Raw genomic sequence first — 25288 nt, 5'->3', positions numbered from 1 at the left:
CTGAGATGTATGGAATTTTTATTGTTTTAACAATCAGGTCGCTTTCAGCAGTATTGCTTTGCGATCGTGATTTGGCATTCAGTGCTCTGTTAATTTGAGCATTATTGTAGCCATTCTGTCGTAGTGCGTCTTTAACGTGTTTAATCTCTCTCACTAGACTCTCACCATCTGACACTGTTTTAGCCCGATGTCAGATGGTGAGAGTCTAGTGAGAGAGATTAAACACGTTAAAGACGCACTACGACAGAATGGCTACAATAATGCTCAAATTAACAGAGCACTGAATGCCAAATCACGATCGCAAAGCAATACTGCTGAAAGCGACCAGATTGTTAAAACAATAAAAATTCCATACATCTCAGGAGTAACTGACAAATTAGCCCGTGTTTTGCAAAAGCAAAACATTACAGTAAGATTTGGTACAGTACACAAAATTCAAAAACTAGTATCTTGCACTAAAGACGCATTACCTAAACTATCAACAGAAGGTGTATATCGGATTAATTGTTCATGTGGCAGCTGCTACATTGGGCAGACGGGACGTAACATCAGCGTAAGACTAAAAGAACATCAGAGAAATATTAAATTATCTCAAACACAACTGTCGGCAGTGGCAGAACATGCTTGTCAACAAGGACACTCAATTGATTTTGACAATGTTGCAGTGGTGTGTAAAACTAATTATTACTGGCAAAGACTAATTAGAGAATCCATTGAAATTGAGAGGAACAAGAATAACTTTAATCGCTCTGACAGCTACCGGCTTAGTGCGGCCTGGAAGCGTATTATTAAATAATACACATTACATTTTGATTTAAATAATTACTAATCTACAACTCATTACTAATCATAACCAATGACTGATTACTAATCGATTATATAATTACAATACCCCCCCCCCACCTCTAATCACTGCACCTGATATGAGTTAAGTGATGACGTCACCCTGCTGCTATATATAAAACCGTGAGCAAGCGAGGGCTTTACCATTCTGGCGAATTGCCCGATGATGCTGGATGTATTTACCAGCGAAACGTCGTACTCAAACTGTAAATGTGGATTCACTCTTCAACACACCGGTGGGCTAAAGTAGTGAATTATTTGTCTTTTATATTCTTAGTTTTTTCGGTAAAGTCACGTTGAAGAGAAACAAAAAATATATAAAACAATAAAAAATTCTCACGACGTTTCGACCATAACTCAAACGGTCGTCTTCAGGTGTGTTGGTTCGCATAAATTTATTTTTAAACGGCGCATTTATTTATTTATAAAAAACGTTAGCGCCACACGCAACGATTTGGCAGTTTACCCAGGACTAGTCCATCTATATTCTGAAAAGAGGAGGGGGGAGACGAAATTTTTTATAATGTATGCTGTCTGAAAGCCACTGTAAGCATGAACAATCAATTATAAATAAATAAATGCGCCGTTTAAAAATACATTTATGCGAACCAACACACCTGAAGACGACCGTTTGAGTTATGGTCGAAACGTCGTGAGAATTTTTTATTTTATATATATATTTTTTGTTTCTCTTCAACGTGACTTTACCGAAAAAACTAAGAATATGAATTACTGCAGTCACGAAAGCTTTAAATCAAAATTTATTTGTCTTTTGTCAACGTGACACTTTTTTTTTGCTGATTGGCCATGTCGGGTGGTGGAGGGTTACGACACATTTATAAATAAACGCGATCTAACCCAAAAACCTTTATTATGAATAATATTGGTCGCGAAAGCCTACGTGTTAAACTGATGGTAGTAATGGTGGTGATCGTGAGGGTGGTTATTGTGAGGGTGGTTATCGTGATGGGGTTGGTGGTGATCATGATGATGGTAGTGATGGTTGGAGGTCTTTATGGTGATTGTGAGGGTGGTAGTGATGGTGGTGATCGTGAGGGTGGTTATTCTGAGGGTGGTTATTGTGAGGGTGGTTATCGTGATGGGGTTGGTGGTGATCATGATGATGGTAGTGATGGTTGGAGATCTTTATGGTGATTGTGAGGGTGGTAGTGATGGTGGTGATCGTGAGGGTCGTGGTGATGGTGGTGATTGTGAGGGTGATGGTGGTGATCGTGATGATGGTGGTGATCGTGATGGCGATGATGTTCATGACGATGGTGCACGTGATGGGGATGGTTATGATCCCGATCGTGGTCATCAGGGCCATAGAAAGTCATAGACGACAGTTAGGCAATACAAAAAAAGATGTATTCCTGACCAGGGAGTATACATTTTGTGAAGTATAATTACCTTCTCAGGGAGTATAATTTCCAACAGTTTTGCACTATTGGACATTGTGCTCCCTAGTTGGATCGTATTCTCCCCGTACAGAAATTCACGATCACATTGTGTCTCGTACATTTTCTCTCCCACCTGTCACAATCCCAACACCAGGTACGATTCCAACACCAACTATGACCCTTCCACCCAATTATCTTCAGCCGCCGAGGAAGCCTCGACCCTGCTCTCAACCCCCTTGGGCAGGCCCACCTCTGACGATCTGACAAACGAGCTGGAAGCACTGGTGCAGGAGATTAACGATAAACGCGCCAGGGACTTGGAGATGTTGAACGAGTTCCAGAATTCACTATTATTCGAGGTGAGAGGATGTTACTACGACCCAGGGTCGCCTTAATCTGGCTCTCTTGAGCCTCTGGGGCTTAACACCTGGGTCCTTAGGCGCCCTCATTCTGGCTTTGAAACTGTGCGAAGGATTTATGAAACAAGCCTCAGAGTTGTAACACTGAACCTGACGGGGAGCCTTCAGACCAAATTGAACGAGGGCCATTTTCAGGAAACGGTTGGCAAAAATCATCAATGATGATTGCATGTGAAAGAAATGCTGTATCTTTTTAAAAAAACTGACTCAAATCTGATGACTTGATCTCCCTTTTGTACATTTGGGTAAGCAACTTCCGTTGAGATCTTAGAAGTCACCGTTCTTGAGGTGCGCTCTTCAGATACCCAGTGGTCGCTCATGGAACCCAGGTAGCAACAAACTCGTTTTTTTTTTACCAGCTAGACCAGGGGTGGGAAAATTTGTTGACTCGCGGGCCACAGTGGGTTCTAAAATTTGACAGAGAGGCCGGGCCAGGAACAGATGGAGTGTTTGTGTGAACTAAATATAAATGACGTTAAAAATCATTACGTGAAAGGATTTGGCCTTTAACAGGTAGCAAAGCATTCGTTTGCAAGGCAATGTAACAAGTTGCACGAATATAAACAATACAAAAACATAAATTTTGATTTAAAGCTTTCGTGACTGCAGTAATTCATATTCTTAGCTCTTTCGGTAAAGTCACGTTGAAGGGAAACAATAAAATAATAAAATATATATAAAACAATAAAAATTCTCACGACGTTTCGACCATAACACAAACGGTCGTCATCAGGTGCGTCGGTTTGCAGTAATTTACTTATTTTGAAATATATTTCATTATTTTATTGTTTCCCTTCAACGTGACTTTACCGAAAGAGCTAAGATTATGAAATACAAAAACGTATCGTAACTCGCGGTCAAAGTGCGCCATCTAGTGGGAAAATGGGGGCATTACAGGAGAAGGAAAATTTAATATAATAATAATATTTGGACAAGTTCGGCGGGCCGGATTAAAAAGCCCGTTGGGCCGTACACGGCCCACGTCTGAGCTAGACACAACTCTTTCACCATACGGCAGGATTCCTCACGTTGGCTATTAGGCCACGTGACATCACGCACGTTATCTCTGTCTTGGGGGAGCTTGGCTGCAATCTCGCTTTATCTCTTATCTCCAGCTATTTAACAACAAAAAAACACTCAGTGGGACACTCCAAGAGCATTTGACTTACAGCCCACCGGTTGCGCATTTACTTACCGTGACAATGTGTGTTTCCCTCAAGTTTAGTTCAAATAAATGTTTAACGAGGTGAGAACTCAAGGGACCAGGATAGTCTCATTATTCAAAATCGATCCCCCGAGTCCAAGGTTGACAAAAGAGTAAGCAACAAAGAAAGTACATAAATTATCAAATAAAAAATCGGAAGAAAAAAAACAACAACAGCCGCCATTCACCGCTCCGCCACTAACTGGTGGTAATGTCACCAAATAGCTTGCGCCTTTGAATCAATGGTGCCCGTTTCGAAGGCAAGAGGTCATTGGACAGGCCCAGATCATTGTGGGTTAACTGACAGAGGTAAATGGCAGATACACGGCCTGTGAGCCCCACTGTGCCAACTTGTGTGTTTTAGCCGCCCACTGCTCCACTCTTGAGCGTCGCTCCTCCACCCTACGTTGATTCTTGCAGAGCGACTGCCTCCAACTGCCCAGTAGCATCCTTCATGAGCCTCCTCCACAGAGGCCGATCTTGACAACGCTGGTACCAATCCTTGGCAAGTCCAATCAGCTTTATATTCTCCTGTACCACAGCAGCCCCTGTGTTCTGTAGCTTGTACCATGACCATTCAGTCCCTTCTATCTGGCTAGACAGAAACTGATTGGGCATGCGGTGGCTGGGCATGTGGGCTATGTGACCCAGCTAACACACAGTCTAGCCTCATTGAGGAAGTCACTGGTGTGAATTTGTCCAGATCTTTCAAGAACATGTGAGTTCCTCACAACACAGCAGGGTGGATTGGAGGCAGGCCAGCCTGAATGTTTCAAACCGATGCAAAATGTTCCTTTAAATGTGTTCAGTTCCACGAAAACAAAACACGATCATATGAGGAATTGAAAACATTTCCCTCCATTATTGCTTGTAAAATTGCCCTTTCGCCCCCCCCCCCTCCCCCCACTGTAGGTGTCTCAGGTGTGCGATGCTATCCGCTCCTCCATCAACCCCCAACCTTAGGATTTTATTGTTTTTTAATAAGCTATTAATTCCATAATTGGATGTTATAAATTTGAGCGCTTTTCAGATTTGTTGCATAGATAGTATGAGTTTTCAGATTTTAGTTAGACCTTTTCGGCAATGTTAATTGTAAAATGTTGTGAAATATATTCTAATTTATGCTTAGCTGTTACTGCAACCGCTTTTAAAATTGCTTTGTACTTGCTGTGCTTTCGTGATGTTTCATGAGTGTTGACCCAGGGCTCACTGAAATAAAATACATCGAGACTCTGGGCTTATAACTTGGTTATAAAGTTGATACTGGTAGGAACCTCCTGGTTATTACACCACCAGCCCACAGGGGATTATTGTTGTGTCAGTCCGTCGTGCATCCAAAAATGGGAGGGGTGGGGCTGGGTGGAGAGGGGAGGGTGGGGAGGGGCTGGGTGGGGAGGGGAGGGTGGGGAGGGGAGGGTGGGGCTGGGTGGGGTGGGCAGTGGAGGGGCTGAGTGGGGTGGGTGTGGTGGGGTGGGGAGGGGAGGGAGGGGAGGGTGGGGGGCTGAGTGGGGATGGGTGGGGCTGGGTGGGGAGGGGCTGGTCACCCCGTGGTGCCCTTATAAAACTCAACGTGTAACCTACTCACGCCGGCTCATGCCCGCCCTCACAGAATCAGGCCAGCAGCAGATGGGAAGAAACTGTTTTTATGGCGTGAGGTTTTGGTCCTGATGGACCGAATGCCTTCTGCCGGAGGGGAGTAGCTAAAACAGAGAGTGTCCAGGGTGGGAGGAATCGGCCATAATCTTCCTCGCTCGCCTCATGGTCCTTGTCGTGTGCAGGTCCTCGAGGGTTGGTAGATTGCAGGCAATTACCTTCTCAGCAGTGTGGATGATACGCTGCAGTCTGCTCTTGTCCTTGGCAGTGGCAGCAGCGTACCAGACGGTTATGGAGGAGGTGAGGATGGATTCAATGATCGCTGTATAGAATTGCACCATCATTGTCTTTGGCAGGTTGAATTTCTTCAGCTGCCGTAGAAAGTACATCCTCTGTTGAGCTCTCTTGGTGAGGGAGCTGATGTTCAGTTCCCACTTGAGGTCCCGGGAGAGAATAGTGCCCAGGAAGCGGAAGGACTCTACAATTTTGACTGGGGAGTCTAACAGGGTGATGGGGGTGAGGGGGGCTGTATTCTTCCTGAAGTCCACAACCATCTCAACTGTCTTTAGAGCATTTAGCTCTAAATTGTTCTGGCTACACCAGGTCACCAGGTTGTCAGCTTCCCACCTATAGTCAGACTCATCCCCACCAGAGATCAGCCCAATGAGGGTGGTGTCGTCCGCAAACTTCAAGAGTTTGACGGACAGATGATTGGAGGTGCAGCTGTTGGTATACAGGGAGAAAAGCAGTGGGGAAAGGACGCAGCCCTGAGGAGTTCCGGTGCTGATGGACCTGGAGTCAGAGATTTGTGTTCCCAGCTTAACGCACTGCTTCCTGTCAGACAGGAAGTCTGTGATCCATTTACAGGTGGTGTAGGGCAAGTTCAGCTGGAAGAGCTTGTCCTGAAGCAGGGCAGGGATGATGGTGTTGAAGGCAGAGCTGAAGTCCACAAACAGGATCCTGGCATAGGATGCTGGGGCGTCCAGATGCTGTAGGGTGAAGTGGAGGGCCATGTTAACTGCGTCGTCCACAGACCTGTTGGCTCTGTAGGCGAACTGAAGGGGGTCCAGGAGAGGGTCTGTGATGGCTTTGAGGTGTGCCAGGACCAGGCGCTCAAAAGACTTCATTACCACAGATGTAAGGGCGACCGGTCTGTAATCATTTAGTCCTGTTGGCCTTAGCTTTTTGGGCACAGGGATGATGGTGGAGGACTTGAGACAGGCTGGTACATGGCATGTCTCCAGGGAGGTGTTAAAGATGTTGGTGAACACTGGAGACAGCTGGTCAGCGCAGTGTCTGAGGGTCGCTGGAGAGACAGATCCGACCCGGCTGCTTTGCGTGGATTCTGCCTCTTGAAAAGTCTATTAACTTCTCCCTCCTGAAAGGAGAGAATCGTCTCTGTAGTATGGGTGGGGCCTCTCGGGTGGGAAGGGGTGGTTCAGGATAGTCCAATTGTCCTTCAAATCTAACGTAGAACTCGTTCAGGTCGTTGGCTAGGCGGGAGTCGTTAGTGGTGTGGGGGGTTCTGGGTTTGTAGTTGGTGATCTGCCTGAGCCCTCTCCAGACAGAAGCAGCGTCGTTAGTAGAGAACTGGTGTTTTAGTCTCTCTGAGTAGTCGTTTAGCCTCTCTCACCGCTTTGCTAAACCTGTTCATCGACTCCTTGAATCTGTCTCTATCCCCACTCCTAAACACTTCCTCCTTCTCCAACCTCAACCTTCTGAGCTTTGCTGAGAACCAGGGCTTATTGTTGTTAAAGTTCACCCTGGTACGTGTTGGGATACAGCAGTCCTCACAAAAGCTGATGTCGAGCATATTTACGGAATACACCACGTGATGGTGCCGCCGTTGACCCTGGCCATTGACCGAGCAGCCCAATGTTCCTACTACCAGCTCCCTCCGCAGGAGAATGTGTTATGTTATCTTATGGTTGTGCCTCTACGTGCCTTTAGCCTTGCTTTACATACCCTTTAACGCTCTAAACATTGGGCCTCGCTCTTTGGTTCTTTAGGTAAAGTCACGTGGTAGGTATAAAATAAATTAAATCCGCGACGTTTCGGGCGCAGCACAACAAGCGTCCGCCGTCAGGTGGGACAACCACAGCAAGAAAACAATTGGTGAAGTGGGCAAAAGGGCTGCCGTGACAAGAGGCTATGTAGGTAAGAGAGGGGGGAGGAGCCAGGGAGGAGAGAGTGGAGGGGGTGTGGAGTAGGGGCAGTGGAGTGCTGCAAGTGAGTCACATCTAGATTGGGTCTTGCGTTTCATTATCAAGTTACATTTTCCAAAAGCACACCAACCTGCTCTCATCCGCTTATTTTGTAAGTTTGATCCCAGGCGGTCTTCAGTTTTATGTGAGTCTGTTATGGCGCTCAGGATGCGTTCTTGATAAACGGAACACTTCGTGAAACAGCGCTGTAGGAGGTCATCATAACATGCTTCCAATGGAGATGCATTACCGAATGAGCATTGGTTTTCCTCTGACCAAATATGAGCACTACTTCATTGGGGTATCAGTACCCGCCTATATTACAATACTGTGCACATGATAAATGTTTAGAGCATTTTATATATATTTAAAACAAGTTCAATGGTTAAAGACGTAAGAGCTATGCCTGTACATGTGTAATGGGTTCTTTAAGACAGCGTAGAGACGAATCGGTAGAGGCAACGCTTATTTATTACAAAGGTGCTTAACAATACAATACAGCCTTCTACTTGAAGGGATAACGGCCCCTTCACCGGCTGCTAGCTGAGGAGGTACGGCTTCGGTCTAACTCGCCCTATTCCTGGGCTAGGGTCTCGGGGTCCTCCGGCTAAGGGGGTCCTTGGGGAGGCTAGTCTGACCTGACCCAGCCAAGGTACAGGTCTCGACCACTGGCCACACGGGACCCGTCCCTGATAAGTCACCCACACAGACCCACAGTCACTCACCTAGCCACCCACACACTCAGTCACTCACTCACCTAGCCACCCACACACACACACAGTCACTCACCTAGCCATCCACACACTCAGTCACTCACTCACCTAGCCACCCACACACACACAGTCACTCACCTAGCCACCCACACACTCAGTCACTCACTCACCTAGCCACCCACACAGACACACAGTTACTCACCTAGCCACCCACACACTCAGTCACTCACTCACCTAGCCACCCACACACTCAGTCACTCATTCACTCACTCACCTAGACACCCACACACAGTCACTCACTCACCTAGCCACCCACACACACAGTTGCTCACCTAGCCACCCACACAGTCACTCACCTAGCCACCCACACACACACTCACCTAGCCACCCAGACACTGTCACTCATTCACTCACCTAGCCACCCACACACTCAGTCACTCACTCACCTAGCCACCCACACAGTCACTCATTCACTCACCTAGCTACCCACACACTCATTCACACACTAACCTAGCCACCCACACACTCAGTCACTCACCTAGCCACCCACACACTCAGTCACTCACCTAGCCACCCACACACTCAGTCACTCATTCACTCAGTCACTCACCTAGCCACCCACACACTTAGTCACTCACCTAGCCACCCACAGTCACTCACCTAGCCACCCACACAGTCACTCATTCATGCAGTCACTCACCTAGCCACCCACACAGTCACTCATTCACTCAGTCACTCACCTAGCCACCCACACACTCAGTCACTCATTCACTCAGTCACTCACCTACCCTATGCCCAACTTCCTTCATGTCTCCAAGCTCATGTTCAATCGATTCCAGTTCGATGTCAAACATGCATCTCTCCATGCTTTTATTTTCAAACACTGTTCTATTTTCTCTTGGGGTTTATATTTGCAAGCGTATTAACCTGCTAAATACACGCACTGTACAGAATGCCAACCCATGTTTTTCAATGGGATTGTCAATGAGTCGGGGTATATTTTTACCAGCCCCCCCCCCAAAAGGGTCTCTTTGGCATTTATTTCAGAGCTCTCCGTTATGAAATTAAATGGGCAATATTAGTGCAATGGGCTACAGCAAGAAAGGAGCATCACTCGTGGTGGGAGCAAAAACTTTGGCTATGAGCAAGTTGAGAACCCCCCCAAATTGTAAATTAATTGGAGCCGCTAAAGTTACGGCACCCGAGGACTGCCAAGTGAAATCTGGTTTGGGGCTCATGGACAAAATGGCAATGCACACGGCAGACAAACTCGGCAGGTTAAGGAGACTAACCATAATTATTTTAATTTCAACATTCTTCATTTCCACTGCGACCTTTAAAATCTTTCGGTGCAGTCAATATAGAAATCTAAATTAATCCTCCAAAAAATGACAACTAAAATGTAAACGCGTCAAATTGCACTTTCGACCTATACCCACGGTTAACTTTCAACAAGAGTGATGGGACATTCACAAATAATACACAAAGTGACAATGATGTTGACACCGACGTTCAATACGGCATGAAACATGTTGAGTTGTCTTCTATGAAGGCTGGGCAGTGGAGAAGCACAGTTTGAGGGTGTAGAAGTATGGAACATCTGAGAAAATAAAAACAGGGGAGCCACATGTCGTCTTCACTGGAGCACACAAAAACTTAAAACAATGAAGCGATTCTTAGGAGGGTCTTTGTCGATGTCGACAAACTCGTTCAGGGAGCTAAGATAACGTTGAGTTGTGATAAGTGAAAGTGCTTGGCTATGTCAATTTTCAATTCCATTCTGTATATGCAAACAATGAAATCCAAATCGCCCATAAATAACAACCTGTTAATATATAATACAATAATCTACAACTGCTTTCACTTCCTGCAATTTCACCCAAGGCTGCTAGGCAGCCAGTGTACACAGATGGTGCTATGGTAATAACAAGCGCCCCCCCCCAAATCTGAACATTAGGTGCTCAACAGAGCGTGCGACCAAAGATTTGCCGATAATGCAGCACCGCTTCAATGTCATCGCACCAACACAAATGGCCAACACCCCACAACTTACTTGCGTTCTTCAGGGGGTGATGGTTAATGCACGCCAGAGCCTCCATGGCATCGTTCTTGGTCTCCCACTCCATCAGGCCGGACACGCTCCTATCGGCTGGACACGTGGACGGACCGTTGCTCATGGAGTCATTTGGGTCGTGTAAAACGCAACACCCTTCACCATTTTGATTTAAAGCTTTCGTGACTGCAGGGATTCATATTCTTGGTTCTTTCGGTAAAGTCACCACCACGTAGAAGGGAAACAATAAAATAATAAAAATATAAAACAATAAAATTCTCACGACGTTTCGACTGCAACACAAGCAATCATCATCAGGTGTGAAAACCACAGCAAGAAAATTTGAAAAAAGTGGCGGTTATTTTTAACGTTAGCACCACGGAGAGCGATTTGGCAGTTGTTCAGATGGACGAGTCCATCTATGTTCTGAAAAGAGGAGGGGGGAGACGAAAATAATGGATGCGGTCTGAAAGCCACCGTAAGCGTGAACAATCAATTAAGACCCGAAATGGTTTATCAAATCCTTCCAATGATTGCTAAGCCAGAATCCATCTTCTCGGTTGAAATTATCTGTGTTTGTATATATTTATTATTTTGTTGTTTCCCTTCTACGTGACTTTACCTAAAGAACCAAGAATATGAAACCCTTTGCCGTGTTTAAAGGGTGGGGTCAGTCGTCGGTGAATTTCTGCAGCAGGAAGGCTTCAGTCCGATGCCTTGGCTACGCTAACACGCTTCAGTCAGCTTGGGCGCGAGTGAATAGCAAGGATTGCTCTCGGGAGAGAATTTCTCACAGGGTTTCTTGAGCATGGCCTCATAGCACACGTTGCAGATCATCTGGTGTCGTGCTGTAAATCAAGCGACGATTGCATGGAGAATACAGTACACGATTTATTCTGTGCCATGACACGTAAGATAAATAATAAACATACTTTGCGGGACTTACTTTTTCCAGAAAACACTTTGAAAGAGCGGGGCTTCGCAATCGACATTTCGTCGCACAGCTGCGGGGACAGAACGGGCGGCGTTCACGTTATAGTTGGTAACAGTTAACGTGCACCGGTAAAGCATTCGGGAGATGTCATTTTAATTGCAGGCACAAATCCCGTTGTCCATTTTTAAATTTACATTCGCCAGCTTTGGAGCAGTCTTTTAAAGTGCTCAGATTATTGTGAACACCAAGCATAGACTCAGGGGGAATGCAACCATTTGCAGAAACAATGTCCAAAGACTGAAATGTAAACCTTTCGAATACGAATGAATATGAATCGTAATGTATTAAACAGGACAAATTAACGCGAGGTGTTGTCTAGTCTGTAACAAAAAAGTCCCTTTGGAACATCGACTGCATTATTTATACATCTTATGTTTTAACCGCTGAAAGGAAACTACATTACACCATTTTACATTTGTCCCATCACAGGAAACGTGTCATTGGCCACCACAAACTCCACAACATCAATAGGCTCATCTTAAAAACCCACGATTGTTTCACGTGCAAACTTTGGACTTGAATATTTATAAAAGCTTCACCTGGGAAAACTTTTAAAGAAACCGAACGCGCTCCCCTTCTGCGCTGCTGGCAGCAGGCTGAAGGGGCGGCGGGGGCACGGACCTGCGCGAACATCTCGGCCGTGATGTCCGTGGGCGCATTGAAGAAGTGCAGCACCGCGGTGGGACGCTGGTTGCGGTTCTTCGCCGCCTTCTCGCTGTCGGCGTAGCGGTGGTTGCGAGAACCTGCGTAGTCCCTGTAGCTGTCGGTGCCGTCCGGCAGCTCGAACGCCTGGCCCGGCGCAATCGACCGCTGCCTCGACGCGCTGCCGAGACGAGGGCGGAAGGGAGGGAATAGCGCGAAGAAACTGTTTTTATTTATTTTATCATGTTCCAAATTTCAAGTGCTCTTTGGTTCTATTCGGTAAAGTCACGTAGGTAAAAATAAAATAACAAAAAATCACGACGTTTCGGCCACAACACAAGTGGCCTTCATCAGGTGAAGGGACCGGGCTGTCCAGAGGACAGCGTTGGAGTGAAGACAGCAAAGCCCAGGTCGAGTCCTTTAAGCTTGTTGTCGCGGCATCTTTTGAGGAAGGTCAGCGTCTCGATGAGCTTTGACTTCTTGTCCCGTTGTCTGTTGAAAGCTCTAACACAGGGGTCGGGAACCTATGGCTCGCGAGCCAGATGTGGCTCTTTTGATGATTGCATATGGCTCGCAGATAAAACAAAATATTCTCACTTGTTTTAATCCATCCATCGATTTTTCACTGCGCATGTCCTGTTCAGGGCTGCAGGAGCAATTGTCCATTATTTTAATTGGATGATACTGGCCTACGTTTGCCGTTGCTGGGTAAAACAGGTAAACGCCCCCTTTTGAATCAGTCTGAGACTGCGTCTGCTCGGTCATTAGCTCAAAGCTAACCCTTCGACGAAGAAGATGGCGAAAAGAAAAAAAGACGACGAGTATCGTACATTTCAGGACGAATGGACCGAAGAATTCGCCTTTGTGGAGAGAGCGGGTTCTGCGGTGTGTCTAATTTGCAATGACAAAATTACATCGTTGAAACGGTCGAATGTAAAGCGGCACTTCGACACGCGCCACGCTACCTTTGCATCAAAATACCCTGCGGGAGACAGCAGAAAGAAAGCGTGCCAAGAGCTTCTGAGCAGGGTGCAAGCTAGCCAGCAGCAACTCCGCGTATGGACCCGGCAAGGTGACTATAATTCGGCTAGCTTTGCTGGTTCTTTAGCAATAGTGAGGAACGGAAAACCATTCACAGATGGCGAGTATGCTAAAACGTTCATGCTGGATGTAGCCAATGAACTTTTTGATGATCTTCCGAACAAAGACAAGATAGACTTATTAAATAGGCTCATTCAGCAACTTAGGCTTATTAAATAGCCTATTTAAATAGGCTTATTTCAGCAACTTAGGCTTATTAAATAGGCTTATTTCAGCAACTTAGACATATTAAAAAGGCTTATTTCAGCAACTTAGGCTTATGAAATAGGCTTATTCAGCAACTTAGGCTTATTAAATAGGCTTATTTCAGCAACTTATGCTTATTAAATAGCCTTATTAAACAGGTTTATTTCAGCAACTTAGGCTTATTAAATAGCATTTTTAAATAGGTTTATTTCAGCAACTTAGACTTATTAAATATACGTTTTTAAATAGGCTTAGTTCAGAAACTTAGGCTTATTAAATAGGCTTATTTCAGCAACTTAGGCTCATTAAATAGCCTTATTAAATAGGCTTATTTCAGCAACTTAGGCTTATTAAATAGCCTTATTAAATAGGCTTATTTCAGCAACTTACGCTGATTAAATAGGATTATTTCAGCAACTTCAACTTATTAAATAGCCTTATTTCAGCAACTTAGACTTATTAAATATGCTTATTTCAGCAACTTAGGCTTATTAAATAGGCTTATTTCAGCAACTTAGGCTTTTTAAATGGCTTATTCAGCAACTTAGGCTTATTAAATAGGCTTATTTCAGTAACTTAGGCTTTTTAAATGGCTTATTCAGCAACTTAGGCTTATTAAATAGGCTTATTAAATAGGCCTTTTTCAGCAACTTAGGCTTATTAAATAGGCTTATTCAGCAACTTAGGCTTATTAAATAGGCTCATTAAATACTAATTAAATAGGCTTATTAAATAGGCTCATTAAGTAGGCTTAAAAAATAGGCTTATTAAATAGGCTTATTAAATAGGCTTATTAAATAGGCTTATTAAATAGACTTATTAAATAGGCTTATTAAATAGGCTTATTAAATCGACTTATTAAATAGCCGTATTAAATAGCCTCATTAAATAGACTTATTAAATAGCCTCATTAAATAGGCTTATTTTAGCAACTTAGGCTTATTAAATAGGCTTATTCAGCAACTTAGGCTTATTAAATTGCCTTATTAAATAGGCTTATTTCAGCAACTTAGGCTTATTAAATAGGCTTATTTCAGCAACTTAGACTTATTAAAAAGGCTTATTTCAGCAACTTACGCTGATTAAATAGGATTATTTCAGCAACTTCAACTTATTAAATAGCCTTATTTCAGCAACTTAGACTTATTAAATATGCTTATTTCAGCAACTTAGGCTTATTAAATAGGCTTATTTCAGCAACTTAGGCTTTTTAAATGGCTTATTCAGCAACTTAGGCTTATTAAATAGGCTTATTTCAGTAACTTAGGCTTTTTAAATGGCTTATTCAGCAACTTAGGCTTATTAAATAGGCTTATTAAATAGGCCTTTTTCAGCAACTTAGGCTTATTAAATAGGCTTATTCAGCAACTTAGGCTTATTAAATAGGCTCATTAAATACTAATTAAATAGGCTTATTAAATAGGCTCATTAAGTAGGCTTAAAAAATAGGCTTATTAAATAGGCTTATTAAATAGGCTTATTAAATAGGCTTATTAAATAGACTTATTAAATAGGCTTATTAAATAGGCTTATTAAATCGACTTATTAAATAGCCGTATTAAATAGCCTCATTAAATAGACTTATTAAATAGCCTCATTAAATAGGCTTATTTTAGCAACTTAGGCTTATTAAATAGGCTTATTCAGCAACTTAGGCTTATTAAATTGCCTTATTAAATAGGCTTATTTCAGCAACTTAGGCTTATTAAATAGGCTTATTTCAGCAACTTAGACTTATTAAAAAGGCTTATTTCAGCAACTTAGGCTTATGAAATAGGCTCATTCAGCAACTTAGGCTTATTAGATAGGCTTATTTCAGCAACTTAGACTTATTAAATAGGCCTATTAAAATAGGCTTATTAAATAGAATTATTAAATAGGCTCATTAAATACTTATTAAATAGGCTATTAAATAGTCTTATTAAATAGACTTATTAATTAGGCTCAATAAATAGGCTTATTAAATAGGCTTATTAAATAGGCTTATTAAATAAGCTTATTAAATAGACTTAATAAATAGGCTCATTAAATAGGCTCAATAAATAGGCTTATTAAATAGGCTTATTAAATAGACTTATTAAATAGGCTCAATAAATAGGCTCAATAAATAGGCTTATTAAATAGGCTCAATAAATAGGCTTATTAAATAGGCTCATTAAATACTTATTAAATAGGCTATTAAATAGGCTCAATAAATAGGCTTATTAAATAGGCTCAATAAATAGGCTCAATAAATAGGCTTATTAAATAGGCTCAATAAATAGGCTTATTAAATAGGCTCATTAAATACTTATTAAATAGGTTTATTAAATAGGCGTATTAAATAGGCTTATTAAATAGGCTTATTAAATAGGTTTATTAAATAGGCTTATTAAATAGACTTATTAAATAGCCTCATTAAATATGCTTATTTTAGCAACTTAGGCTTATTAAATAGGCTTATTTCAGCAACTTATGCTTATTAAATAGCCTTATTAAATAGGCTTATTTCAGCAACTTAGGCTTATTAAATAAGCTTATTTCAGCAACTTAGACTTATTAAATAGGCCTATTAAATAGGCTTATTAAATAGACTTATTAAATAGGCTAATTAAATACTTATTAAATAGGCTTATTAAATAGGCTTATTAAATAGACTTATTAAATAGGCTCAATAAATAGGCTTATTAAATAGGCTTATTAAATAGGCTTATTAAATAGGCTTACTAAATAGGCTTATTAAATAGGCGTATTAAATAGGCGTATTAAAAAGACTTATTAAATGGGCGCAAGAAATAGGCGTATTAAATAGGCTCAATAAATAGGCTTATTAAATAGGCTCAATAAATAGGCTTATTAAATAGGCTCAATAAATAGGCTTATTAAATAGGCTCATTAAATACTTATTAAATATGTTTATTAAATAGACTTATTAAATAGGCTTATTAAAAAGACTTATTAAATAGGCTTATTAAAAAGGCTTATTAAATAGACTTATTTCAGCAACTTAGACTTATTAAATAGGCTTATTTCAGTAACTTAGGCTTTTTAAATGGCTTATTCAGCAACTTAGGCTTATTAAATAGGCTTATTAAATAGGCCTTTTTCAGCAACTTAGGCTTATTAAATAGGCTTATTCAGCAACTTAGGCTTATTAAATAGGCTCATTAAATACTAATTAAATAGGCTTATTAAATAGGCTCATTAAGTAGGCTTAAAAAATATGCTTATTAAATAGGCTTATTAAATAGGCTTATTAAATAGGCTTATTAAATCGACTTATTAAATAGCCGTATTAAATAGGCTTATTAAATAGGCTTATTAAATAGGCTTATTAAATAGACGTATTAAATAGCCTCATTAAATAGGCTTATTTTAGCAACTTAGGCTTATTAAATAGGCTTATTCAGCAACTTAGGCTTATTAAATTGCCTTATTAAATAGGCTTATTTCAGCAACTTAGGCTTATTAAATAGGCTTATTTCAGCAACTTAGACTTATTAAAAAGGCTTATTTCAGCAACTTAGGCTTATGAAATAGGCTCATTCAGCAACTTAGGCTTATTAAATAGGCTTATTTCAGCAACTTAGACTTATTAAATAGGCCTATTAAAATAGGCTTATTAAATAGACTTATTAAATAGGCTCATTAAATACTTATTAAATAGGCTATTAAATAGTCTTATTAAATAGACTTATTAAATAGGCTCAATAAATAGGCTTATTAAATAGGCTTATTAAATAGGCTTATTAAATAAGCTTATTAAATAGACTTATTAAATAGGCTCATTAAATAGGCTCAATAAATAGGCTTATTAAATAGGCTTAATAAATAGACTTATTAAATAGGCTCAATAAATAGGCTTATTAAATAGGCATATTAAATAGACTAATTAAATAGGCGTATGAAATAGGCTCAATAAATAGGCTTATTAAATAGGCTCAATAAATAGGCTCAATAAATAGGCTTATTAAATAGGCTCAATAAATAGGCTTATTAAATAGGCTCATTAAATACTTATTAAATAGGTTGATTAAATAGGCGTATTAAATAGGCTTATTAAATAGGCTTATTAAATAGGTTTATTAAATAGGCTTATTAAATAGACGTATTAAATAGCCTCATTAAATATGCTTATTTTAGCAACTTAGGCTTATTAAATAGGCTTATTTCAGAAACTTATGCTTATTAAATAGCCTTATTAAATAGGCTTATTTCAGCAACTTAGGCTTATTAAATAAGCTTATTTCAGCAACTTAGACTTATTAAATAGGCCTATTAAATAGGCTTATTAAATAGACTTATTAAATAGGCTCATTAAATACTTATTAAATAGGCTTATTAAATAGGCTTATTAAATAGACTTATTAAATAGGCTCAATAAATAGGCTTATTAAATAGGCTTATTAAATAGGCTTATTAAATAGGCTTATTAAATAGGCTTACTAAATAGGCTTATTAAATAGGCGTATTAAATAGGCGTATTAAATAGACTTATTAAATAGGCGCAAGAAATAGGCGTATTAAATAGGCTCAATAAATAGGCTTATTAAATAGGCTCAATAAATAGGCTTATTAAATAGGCTCAATAAATAGGCTTATTAAATAGGCTTATTAAATAGGCTTATTAAATATGTTTATTAAATAGACTTATTAAATAGGCTCATTAAATAGGCTCAATAAATAGGCTTATTAAATAGGCTTAATAAATAGACTTATTAAATAGGCTCAATAAATAGGCTTATTAAATAGGCATATTAAATAGACTAATTAAATAGGCGTATGAAATAGGCTCAATAAATAGGCTTATTAAATAGGCTCAATAAATAGGCATATTAAATAGACTAATTAAATAGGCATATGAAATAGGCTCAATAAATAGGCTTATTAAATAGGCTCAATAAATAGGCTCAATAAATAGGCTTATTAAATAGGCTCAATAAATAGGCTTATTAAATAGGCTCATTAAATACTTATTAAATAGGTTGATTAAATAGGCGTATTAAATAGGCTTATTAAATAGGCTTATTAAATAGGTTTATTAAATAGGCTTATTAAATAGACGTATTAAATAGCCTCATTAAATATGCTTATTTTAGCAACTTAGGCTTATTAAATAGGCTTATTTCAGAAACTTATGCTTATTAAATAGCCTTATTAAATAGGCTTATTTCAGCAACTTAGGCTTATTAAATAAGCTTATTTCAGCAACTTAGACTTATTAAATAGGCCTATTAAATAGGCTTATTAAATAGACTTATTAAATAGGCTCATTAAATACTTATTAAATAGGCTTATTAAATAGGCTTATTAAATAGACTTATTAAATAGGCTCAATAAATAGGCTTATTAAATAGGCTTATTAAATAGGCTTATTAAATAGGCTTACTAAATAGGCTTATTAAATAGGCGTATTAAATAGGCGTATTAAATAGACTTATTAAATAGGCGCAAGAAATAGGCGTATTAAATAGGCTCAATAAATAGGCTTATTAAATAGGCTCAATAAATAGGCTTATTAAATAGGCTCAATAAATAGGCTTATTAAATAGGCTCATTAAATACTTATTAAATATGTTTATTAAATAGACTTATTAAATAGGCTTATTAAAAAGACTTATTAAATAGGCTTATTAAAAAGGCTTATTAAATAGCCTTAATACATGGGCTCATTAAATACTTATTAAATAGGTTTATTAAATAGGCTATTAAATAGGCTTATTAAATAGACTTATTAAATAGGCTCAATAAATAGGCTTATTAAATAGGCTTATTAAATAGGCTTATTAAATAGGCTTATTAAATAGACTTATTAAATAGGCTCAATAAATAGGCTTATTAAAAAGGCTCATTAAATACTTATTAAATAGGTTTATTAAATAGGCGTATTAAATAGGCTTATTAAATAGACTTATTAAATAGCCTCATTAAATAGGCTTATTTTAGCAACTTAGGCTTATTAAATAGGTTTATTTCAGCAACTTAGACTTATTAAATAGCCTTACTAAATAGGCTTATTTCAGCAACTTAGGCTTATTAAATAGGCTTATTTCAGCAACTTATGCTTATTAAATTATTAAATAGGCTTATTTTAGCAACTTAGGCTTATTAAATAGGTTTATTTCAGCAACTTAGACTTATTAAATAGGCTTATTAAATAGGCTTATTAAATAGGCTTATTAAATAGACTTATTAAATAGGTTTATTAAAAAGGCTTATTAAATAGACTTAATACATAGGCTCATTAAATACTTATTAAATAGGTTTATTAAATAGGCGTATTAAATAGGCTTATTAAATAGGCTTATTAAACAGGCTTATTAAATAGGCTTATTAAATAGACTTATTAAATAGGCTTATTAAAAAGCTTATTAAATAGACTTAATAGATAGGCTCATTAAATACTTATTAAATAGGTTGATTAAATAGGCGTATTAAATAGGCTTATTAAATAGGCGTATTAAATAGGCTTATTAAATTGGCTTATTAAATAGGCTTATTAAATAGACTAATTAAATAGGCGTATGAAATAGGCTCAATAAATAGGCTTATTAAATAGGCTCAATAAATAGGCTTATTAAATAGGCTCATTAAATACTTATTAAATAGGCTTATTAAATAGACTTATTAAATAGACTCATTAAATAGGCTTATTAAATAGACTTATTAAATAGGTTTATTAAATAGGCTTATTAAATAGACTTATTAAATAGCCTCATTAAATAGGCTTATTTTAGCAACTTAGGCTTATTAAATAGGTTTATTTCAGCAACTTAGACTTATTAAATAGCCTTATTAAATAGGCTTATTTCAGCAACTTAGGCTTATTAAATAGGCTTATTTCAGCAACTCAGGCTTATTAAATAGGCTTATTTCAGCAACTTAGACTTATTAAATAGGCCTATTAAATAGGCTTATTAAATAGACTTATTAAATAGGCTCATTAAATACTTATTAAATAGGCGTATTAAATAGGCTTATTAAATAGACTTATTAAATAGGCTCATTAAATAGGCTCAATAAATAGGCTTATTAAAAAGGCTCATTAAATACTTATTAAATAGGTTTATTAAATAGGCGTATTAAATAGGCTTATTAAATAGACTTATTAAATAGCCTCATTAAATGGGCTTATTTTAGCAACTTAGGCTTATTAAATAGGTTTATTTCAGCAACTTAGACTTATTAAATAGCCTTACTAAATAGGCTTATTTCAGCAACTTAGGCTTATTAAATAGGCTTATTTCAGCAACTTATGCTTATTAAATTTCGATTTAAAGCTTTCGTGACTGCAATGATTCATCTTCTTTGGTTCTTTCGGTAAAGTCACGTAGAATGAGAATAAAATAATAAATTGATAAAATAAAATAACACAATAATATTCTCACGACGTTTCGGCCACAACACAAGCGGCCTTCATCAGGTGAAGGGAGCGAGACTGTCTGGTAGGACAGCGCTGGAGTGAGAGAGCCACGTTCAGATCACGGCTTTTAAGCTGTGTGAGAGGAACAAAGAGCCTTGACGAAGGAATTAGCATAAAATTTAGCATTGAAAAGGCTGAATGATTAGCTTGTGACTGGTCACAGAAATAGCTATGTTAAAAGTTAAAGCATACACCTCCGCAGAGGCACCCATTGTTAAAAGGAATTAGCATAGAATTTAGCATTGAAATAGCTAAATTAAGGCATTCGCTTGTAACTGCTACAGAAATAGTTACGTTGAAGTCAGAGCATACACATTCACCGAGGCACTTAGTACAAATCAAAACAGGAGAATTTAGCATTGAAATAACTAGGCGAATTTAGCATTGAGCTATTCACAGTACTATATAGTGAACCAATAAAAACTAAAATATAAATTACCTTCATGTTATCAATAAACTCTATATTCTCCAATCAGCTAAGCTACCAACCATAAGTCGTTATATATCACAATGCTATATGGCGAAAAAATGGGTGGATTCTTACCCTCAAATTTCCGTACCACGGATAGCTACGGGCCCCGTTCAGACGGACAAGTTCGTCCATGGTCGGAACAGAGGAGGGGGAGAGAGACAGCTGCGAAGCCCTAGTATACTCCATGTTGTAAACCATACCATTAACCGTGGTGTGAGAGGTATTAAGAGGCAATGCTGGCGAAAGAGCTGCGGTCTGAAGGTCATCGTAAAATTACAATTAATTAAGAACAGAAATGATTTAACACATCTTTCCAGTGGTTACTAAGCCTGAATCCATCTTCTCGGTTGAAATTGTCTCTGTGCTTGTATATGTGAATGGCCTCATGAACGAATCTCTCATAGTAGCCAGTTGGTTTGCAAAGAACCTCCGTCTTGGAGAAGTCAATGTCATGTGAGCCCACTGAATTGTAACAGTGATCTGCCACGGCAGAGGAGTTCGTCTTACCGTGTTTCAAGTCTGCTTTATGTTCGCGGATGCGGTCCGAGATATGTCTTTTGGTTTCTCCAATGTAGCTACTACCACAGAGGCACTTTAGTTTGTAAACGCCCGGGTACTGTATGTCTGGAAGAGCATCTTTTACAGATGGAACTAAATCACGGATTTTGTGTACTGTGTTGAATCGGACCTGGATCTTGTGTTTATTCAGGATTTTGGAGATCTTTTTAGTGACCCCTGCAATGTAGGGTAAGGTGATGGTTTTGAGTGGCTCCACAAGAGGATCCTTCTTCATGACTGGAGTGATGGCTTTGCGGATTGTGTAGTCGGAGTAGCCATTAGCCCTGAGAGCCTGGTGTACGTGCTTGAGTTCACTGCTTATGTGTTCCTGGTCGGAAATGCATTGGGCTCTATGGTATAGAGTCTTGATGAGGCAGTTCTTCTGGGATGGATGGTGGTGGGAATCCGGTTTCAAGTAAGCATCTGTATGGGTAGCTTTCCTGTAGACAGAGTGGCTCATTGAACCAGCTATTTCTGTGACCAGTCACAAGCTAATCATTCAGCCTTTTCAATGCTAAATTTTATGCTAATTCCTTCGTCAAGGCTCTTTGTTCCTCTCACACAGCTTAAAAGCCGTGATCTGAACGTGGCTCTCTCACTCCAGCGCTGTCCTACCAGACAGTCTCGCTCCCTTCACCTGATGAAGGCCGCTTGTGTTGTGGCCGAAACGTCGTGAGAATATTATTGTGTTATTTTATTTTATCAATTTATTATTTTATTCTCATTCTACGTGACTTTACCGAAAGATTATGCTTATTAAATTATTAAATAGGCTTATTTTAGCAACTTAGGCTTATTAAATAGGTTTATTTCAGCAACTTAGACTTATTAAATAGCCCTATTAAATAGGCTTATTAAATAGACTTTTTGAATAGGCTCATTAAATACTTATAAAATAGGCTTATTAAATAGGCTTATTAAATAGGCTTATTAAATAGGCTTATTAAATAGGCTTATTAAATAGACTTATTAAATAGGCTTATTAAAAAGGCTTATTAAATAGACTTAATACATAGGCTCATTAAATACTTATTAAATAGGTTTATTAAATAGGCGTATTAAGTATCCAGACACCACATAATGCAGTCAAGGTTTCTCAACCCTACAAAATATAAAAACGCAACGTTCAATGTCCACCTCAAATATGCCAGTGAAAGTTGGCACCTACTTCTGATCCAACAGACACACACCCTGGTAAATCTAAATATAAAAGTAAAACCTTGGATTGCGAGTAACTTGGTCTGCAAGTGTTTTGCAAGACGAGCTAAAATTGAAAATAAATATTAACTTGATAAACGAGCGAGGTCTTGCAATACGAGCAGTGTACGTGTAGACACACTTTGTACTGCCGTGAGTCACGTGATCACACAACTGATAGACGAGTGCTTTGATGTACGAGCGCTTTGGATTACAAACACGTTCCCGGAACGAATTATGCTCGCAATGCAAGGTTTTACACTGTAGTGTAAAAATGCCCAGCCTTGATACACCCCGAACAACCGAGTACCCGCCTATGGGCCACATGCACTTGACGTTGGGAAAATCTTCAAAGCTGATCAAAATCTAAAACGCCACCAACTTAATGGCAATGTCTATCGCATGTCCAGTACCAGGGCAACAGCTTTAATGGTAACAAAAAAATTAATCCAATGGATTATTGAACACTCCAGCAGCCACATGCCTCCTTGTGAATCCTGTTCTTCACAACATTCACTTATACTGCCACATTGTTGTGAAGGGTAAACTAGAAAAACAAAGTACACAGGCAGGAGTTTAAAACCAATCTGCCCAGAGTAAACTACGCAAGCTTAGCATGGGCTAAAAAAACACAAAGATTATTTAGTTATATGTTGCGCTAGCTGTTACTACCCGGCTTCGCCCGGGACTTGGATCCGCCACGCCCGGCCGCCTTTGTCTCCCCAGTGGCGATGTTCACACACCACAGCAGTTACTCGTTTGAGGCTGAGTCGACCTAGGGGAGGCCCAGGACCGGTTAAAATAATCGTCACCGGTGGTGGCGGTGAGCGGGAATCGAACTTGGGTCGCCGGGTTCGTAGCGCAGCGTAGCGCTAACCGCTACACTACGGGTCACGTGACAGATTTGACGTCACAGCTCACTTGCCGTGCAAAAAATAAATGCATTATCGAGCTCCCCCCCCCCCCAAAAAACAAAAGTGTATTTGTGTAATGTTTGCACGGTGTACAGTCTGGAAAGTACCCACATGGCAAATTTCCAGTTTGTTGCATGTCGGGAAGTACGCTAAACATTTTGAACAGACACACATATTCACAACTTTGCCTTTTATATATATGGAGAAGATAGGTATAAACGAAAATAACCTTGACCAGCTCTACACAATTGCAGTGATTGCATGATTGATACAAAAGAGGGGAATGGCGTTTCAAATAACTTCCTGTGACAACGACCAAGTTCTGTAGATTGTAAACAGTACACCAATGTGCTTCAAGACAACCAAGTGTCTGCAGGTGTGACATTTTTCTGCAACCAAAATCTCAAGTGCAGAAGCTGCATTATCCTCTTGAGAACGCTCCAAACTTCCCCCTCTACTTGGCCACTGATCTTCAAGTATAACACGGCAAAGCCGGCCGCGTACAGAAAGTCAATGCCTGTTTCATCACGCCGTGCACACCCCCCAGCCCTTGCGTTAAAAACGTCACCCCCCCCCCCCCCCACACACCCGAGGGCTCACCACCACCAGCTGTCGAGAGAGCGCGGCTCTGATATGCTCAATATTGGTCTTACCTTGCTTGAGGCCAGGGTTGGTGAAGTCCCAGGTCTCAGAGTCATTTTTAAACACATTCAGACGCGTCGCCTGTAAAGAGGACACAGCAGGGGGAAAAGATAAACATTATTCGTGGCCAGCATATAGGGCATAGATGCTGGGAAAAAATTATATAACTTTAGAACCTTCTTTGGTTCTTTCGGTAAAGTCACCACGTAGAATGAGGATAAAATAATAAAATAAAGCAATAAAATTCTCACGACGTTTCGGCCACAACACAAGTGGCCTTCTTCAGGTGAAAGGAACAAACCTGTCGTCCCGACCTTGTGTTGTGGCCGAAACGTCGTGATAATTTTATTGTTTTATTTTATTATTTTATTCTCATTCTACGTGGTGACTTTACCGAAAGAACCAAAGAAGATGAATCCTTGCAGTCACGAAAGCTTTAAATCGAAACTTTAGAACCATTTAAAATTTACAAGCATAATAATTATTAAGCGGTCATTACCCCCGAGACAATTACGGCACGCAACTTGCGGTAAAGCCGAGGTACTTAACGCAACCCTTAACCTCCTGGGAGATGAATGAATAAGAGCTGCCACACGTAGCAAGTCAACGATAAGCTAAACTTTCGCACCGTACGTAGCAAAAGCGTGCTTATCGGAGTTGTGGGAAAACAGTGGCCTTCTGCCACCAGTTTTTTTTTAAGATCACGTGTTGATTATCCCTCTTCGTTGGAACAAGCTCCCTTCGTGTTTGC

At 39.6% G+C, this 25288-nt stretch overlaps 1 long non-coding RNA gene across 1 annotated transcript; it reads right to left on the bottom strand.

Annotated features, from left to right (window-relative positions):
• Positions 1-9229: 9229 nt before the first annotated feature.
• Positions 9230-24614, bottom strand: LOC142910683 (uncharacterized). The gene is made up of 5 exons (XR_012933063.1): positions 24549-24614; positions 12045-12246; positions 11376-11433; positions 10430-10525; positions 9230-9976 (listed from the first exon to the last, which is right to left on the bottom strand). It is a non-coding gene; the product is annotated as an uncharacterized LOC142910683 (long non-coding RNA).
• Positions 24615-25288: the final 674 nt, after the last annotated feature.

This window comes from Petromyzon marinus, unplaced genomic scaffold (assembly GCF_048934315.1).
Source record: "Petromyzon marinus isolate PM22_M1 ecotype Great Lakes invasive population unplaced genomic scaffold, UKy_Petmar_22M1.pri1.0 PM_G_Scaffold_15, whole genome shotgun sequence".
Lineage (NCBI taxonomy): Eukaryota > Metazoa > Chordata > Hyperoartia > Petromyzontiformes > Petromyzontidae > Petromyzon > Petromyzon marinus.
This window is presented reverse-complemented; position numbering and strand designations above follow the sequence as displayed.